The sequence below is a fragment of the Crassostrea angulata genome, chromosome 2 (genome assembly GCF_025612915.1).
Source record: "Crassostrea angulata isolate pt1a10 chromosome 2, ASM2561291v2, whole genome shotgun sequence".
In the NCBI taxonomy this organism is placed as follows: Eukaryota; Metazoa; Mollusca; class Bivalvia; order Ostreida; family Ostreidae; genus Magallana; species Magallana angulata.
In genome coordinates, this window is record NC_069112.1 from 51,682,883 (window position 1) to 51,688,395 (window position 5,513).

Below are 5,513 nucleotides of genomic sequence, written 5' to 3' on the forward strand. Positions count from 1 at the left end.
TCAGTACAGATGCTTGATCCACCTCTAAATGTATCGCGGGAATATAAAACGCGAGATCACTGTGACGTCATACTTAACTTTTTGCGCTCGACAGTTTTCGTAAATTGTCGGACAAATTCGGGAAGGAAATGACGTCATATGTACAGTTTTTTACGTAAGCATAAGTGTTGTTTACTTTAATGTTTTTAAAAGGATTTTTTATTGTTAAATGAAAATGATGTATGCGATGTAGAGGTAAGAATTTTCCGTAGAAACGCTTTCTGTTCCGCCATGTTGCTATGCACCGCAAAGGATCACTGGGATAGTAGAACGTTTTCACGCGGGTCCACAAAATTTTCTTTGAACAATGTGCAGATTTCAACTCGAATTTCCTCCGTTCGTACACGTTGTCTATGGAGCTCGCTACGCGAGCGGCGCTTCGCGCCGCCTCGCTGCGCTCGCTATTATTACTTATTAGGTTAGTTACTGACTCACTACGGAAATATATTGGGTTGATCAATCTCATAGATGGCGAGGCGAAGCCGAGCCTTCTATGAGATTGATCAATCCAATATATTTCCGTAGTGAGCCAGTAACTAACCTAATAAGTGTTTTGTTTTCTCGAGGACTATCAAGCGACGTATTTATTCACAAATAGCGATGATCTACGCAAAGCCATGTACAAGATGCCTTACATCTCGTCCAATTTAACTCATTTAAACTCTTCAAAATTTTCATCTCACCTTTCAAATACTCTTTCAAAATCTTTGCTTTTCCCATGTTTACTTACAATGTTTTGTTGCTATTTAATTTCAAATGTTTTCTCCCTTTCCTCTGCAGAGATTTGAGCAAATTTCGTCGCTGCCATTTTGTTCTGCTCCAGACAAAACAATGTGACGTCAATATTCTAAGGGCAACTACTCTAATTTTAAAGAATTTCAAAGGGCAACAACTCCAAATACTTTAAGAACTTACAACATGCAGTTTATGTATAAAATACTATGAAATGTCGAAATGAGTAAGCGAAGCGTCGACCAATGACGGCCATATTGCCTAATATTATTTCTCACAGAGCAAATATAGAGATATATATGAGGCAATCACGTGCTATGTTTAAACCAATGAAAATGTGACATTTCAGTCCAAGGGAAAACAAAGGGCCTATAACTTTATTCTATGATTAGAGAGGTTGAGATTTCAAACGTGTACGGGTACGTGTACGTGTTCTAGGGGAATCACCTAAATTCTTCGCGTATTACGTCATCGGTTTTTGTGACGACATGGTTTCTACGCGTTCTCTATAAACTTGTAGAGTGCTGACTACACGTAAGTACTAACTTGTAGCTTTTACAATAAAAAATAATCTAACTGATGAGTGAATATGCTCTTGTGATGCATTAAATAGATTTTTAATCTTCATTTGCATGTACATTGAGTAGAAATTCACCATTTTTTACAAGTTATTTAAGTAAATTCATGTCACAAAACTGCGTCGAGGGGCCTTAAAAATCATCAATCGCCTTTCATATCATAATACATTTGTATGAACCTAGTCAATAAATGTTTTATTTATGAATTATTTGATTAATTGTGTATCTGTAATGTTGATTGAATTCGTATCTGCGATTTTTGAAAGTGTGACATGTAGTTGGAAAGCGGGGTGGGGTGGGGGGGGGGGGGACAGAGGGTCATACCATATCAATTGACACAAAAAAATATTAATCAAATAAAACGCGATATCATTTTAAAGACTAACTAATTGTTTTGAATATTAGAAATATTTTTTGCAGAATATGGATTCTGGGAGAAAATAACAATTTAAGTTTTCTGAACAGGACGACACAAAAATGTTACGGTAAGAATGCATTTGAACATTAGAATTTGTAAATATTAGCATGCGCGGATCCAGAAAGTTTTTCCACGGGGGGGGGGGGGGGGGGCGTCCAAATTGAAAGTAGGGGGCTACACTAATCATCAGAAATCTTGACAAGCCAAAAAAAAATTCCCCAAATCATGAAATTCCTAATCCGGGCGGGGGGGGGGGGGGGGGTTGCTATACCTATAACTGCAATTTTCAATACATATGTGTTTTTCCGGGGGGGGGGGGAGACATATTTGCGATAATTTTACTATGTAAATTTAATAACATTCCTTTTTCCAGGGGGGTCCGGACCCCCCCCCCCCCTACATTTGCGCATGATAAGCGAACTTAAATAGTTATTTTATAACTAATTACTGCCATCTAAAAACAATACAATGGGTCAAAATTTAAACCGTTTAGGATCATTCACAATTTCAAAAAAATCTTTAAATAAAACCTCCATCAAAAATAACAAAGTATTACACGTTTTTCAACCTAAATTCATGTATGAACTCCCGTGTCTGATTAGAAGTACCTGAGGTTGTTAAGCGATCGCGACTTTATACAGAATATTTTCTCTACTGCTGAATGTTGAAATTAGATTTTTTTTCATATAGCAATATTATCCGTCCTTTGTAGAGAGGTCATTAGTAGAAACCCATTTACGGACAGAGGGAAATGGCTAGAAATTCGTTGGCTTTACCTATGAGTGTTGATGCGAGAAGAGTGAGGGAGAGGACCGTTCTTCTAATGGAACAAAGAAGAAAGGCAAATAGTTCATCGCTCAAAAAGTATAATTATCGGAATTACAATAGATTTTGTTTGTTTAATTTTTTATTTTTTTTTGGGGGGGGGGGTGCGGAAAGTTACTACTCATTTTGTTATGTAACAAAAAATTAACTTGAGGAAAAAGGATTGTGAAACAGAAAAATGACATTTTTAAATATTTACTCAGGTCGGGTGTAGATGAAATTTATGGGGAAAAGGAAATTCTCCTTGACGAAATCTTAGACCTGGCAAATGATGAAGAGGAGAAAGAGAAAAATGACAAATCAAAAGATATTAAAGAAGAGGTTCTATGGTTAATCATTCAGCGTAATGCATGAAGAAGTTTAGTATATTGGTGTATCTTTGCTAGAGCTAGGTTTTGTACATTGTATTGATTGTCTTTGCTTTAAGTCAATTACAAAAAAAACTGTTATTTCAGACGAAAACCTGAAGAAAATGCCAAAGAAATCAGCATCAGTTATGTCATTTTTGAAAGAAAAGGCGGAACTTGAAAGACAGTCAAAGGAAGATGAGCTTGCGCTTCGTCGCGAACAGTTCAATTTAGAAAAAGAGCGGTTTGAGATTGAAAAACAGGAAAGGCTCCAAAAGCTTGAAAGGAAAAACAGCAGTCGAAATTAATGTTTGAGCTGTTTTCCTAATGTCTGAATAAATAAATTACATGCGAGTTAATTACTTTCAAAGCTATACACGCGGCCAAAACACATTATTTTTTAATAGTGAGATAGAATGAAAATGAAACTACTAATACAATAATTACATTAAAAAAACGTGTTTGTATCGATTGTCGTATTAAGTAGAAACCTTGTGTTTAATTACAATGTATATTTTGTGTTGCTTAATTTTGCTTTCTAAAGGTACATAATCGAAGACTATGTGCATTGTAAGCATATAGCATATTCATTTTTTAGCACTCTGTAATTTTTCCCCCATATTTTATAAGTCAATTAAAAAGATAGCTGCAAACATCTCGACGTGGGGCCAATCGTTTGCGATTTTCCCGATGCCCCTTGACAGAATGAAGGGCGACATTTTTTAAAATTGGTATTTATTGTTGGAGTCCAAAGATACATCTTTTATTTTAATATAAAGTCGATTACATTTAAACGGAATTGAACGAAAATGAATAAATTTCCCAAAAGTGTTAACTTTATATTTTTTTTTTCTAAACATTTTAATTTGTCTTGATATAGTAAAATGGCAGCGTGTATAGCTTTAAACAATTTACTTTTTTGTGTCTCAACACCAGTTCAGGGACAATGAATTTCACAATGTTTATTGTTTTTACTTATATTACACTTATTTTAATGAAAGTATCTATTACGCATTTACAGTCAACATGAAAAATTGTTGCAACAATTTGGATTCAAGCTATCATCAAATCTCCTTACACCCCGGATTGGCAAAATATACAAATCATGACATGTATTCCTCAAGTGCAGGGGGTGAAAGATAGAAATATTCACTGGTCACACTGCCGTACAAACAAGTATGGCAGTTGGTGAGCGAAGAGGCCACTAGATAATATTTCGCCACAGGTTGTAAGAACAGCTTTAGGTTTTTCTTATAATCAACAAAAGCAAACAGAGAGAGAATTTTTCCAAAAGTCCACTCAACACTTGACCGAACTTTTGACATTCTACCGTTAAAAATCCTCTCCTGGTCGCTGAGTATGGCTCCTTTGAATGGCGTAATAAGATGTACACGCAAAGGATAGGCAAGGTCGCCATATAGAGAGAAAACCGTGCCGTCGGGCATTGTCATGTACTGCTCAAGTTTAGGCAGAAGTTCGCTCATTCTTAACATTGCAGAATCATGACGTTTTGCCTCTATAGGGCCATACATATTGGCAATCAACCCGTTTGGTATTACTACAGATTGGAATTTAAGGCTATGCACCCGTTTGTGTCCACTGTAGACGAGTTTTTGGTTAACAGAAGGTCTACATATTGGCCTTACAGTCCCGTCTATGAAGCCCCAGCAATGTTGAAGCGGCCCGCCGATATCCGATATCGCATCTGCGTATTGTTGCAGGTGTTCCTCATCCAGCCAACTCTGATTCAGAGTACTTAACTTTCCAGAGTGTTTGATGTACAAGTAATCCAGAACAGTGTTGGCAATGTACGACAGTTCCGATTTTGAACGGTTAAATAATGGTTTCATGTCTTCTAACCTGTTTGGATATGACAAACGTCTGAGCAAAATCAACATACCCTCATGTGCAGTCACCCGAGTACCATTTGGACACAGGAACTTCAATGGCAGAGACAACGCATTGCAAAGACGAGAAATGTCATTCCTTTGAAAGCGGAAAAATGAGTAAAACTGCTCATCAGATAGATCATCAAGATTCAAACATGGACCTTTTACGTCGTCTTCGTTTAAAAGAGTAGATAAAAGCATCAAATCGTCGTCTTCACATAAAGATTAAATATCTAAAGCATCTGCCATGTTTTACGTAAAGCAATGAACGTAAATGACGTCATTTCTGAGGTCACAATAACAAAGTGCTCGAAATTTACGTACACGTTTATATCCTACAAGTTATGAAATCTCAACTGATAAATTACAAAAACGTGTACGTGTGGTTATAACACAGTACACGTACCCGTACACGTTTTAAATCTCAACCTCTCTATTGTCTCCTTCAATAAGCATTATGACGTCATAGTATTATTGTTGACGTTATCACTAGGGGCGCTTTCCATTTACGTTGCCTCGCCGGCGACGTTATTGGGAAACGGTGACGTTAATGGAACGGTTAGCAACGTCACACTGATCCAACGATGACAATTGCAGCTTAAAACTGATACCTATCTTAAAATTTGATCCAGAATTTTCGGCTATTTGCAGATTCAATGCTTTCAATATAGTAAGACAAATTGCA

The 5,513-nt window shown here is 36.6% G+C and overlaps 1 pseudogene; it reads left to right on the forward strand.

Annotated features, from left to right (window-relative positions):
• Nucleotides 1–1,772: 1,772 nt before the first annotated feature.
• Nucleotides 1,773–3,253, forward strand: LOC128173201 (uncharacterized; annotated as a pseudogene).
• Nucleotides 3,254–5,513: the final 2,260 nt, after the last annotated feature.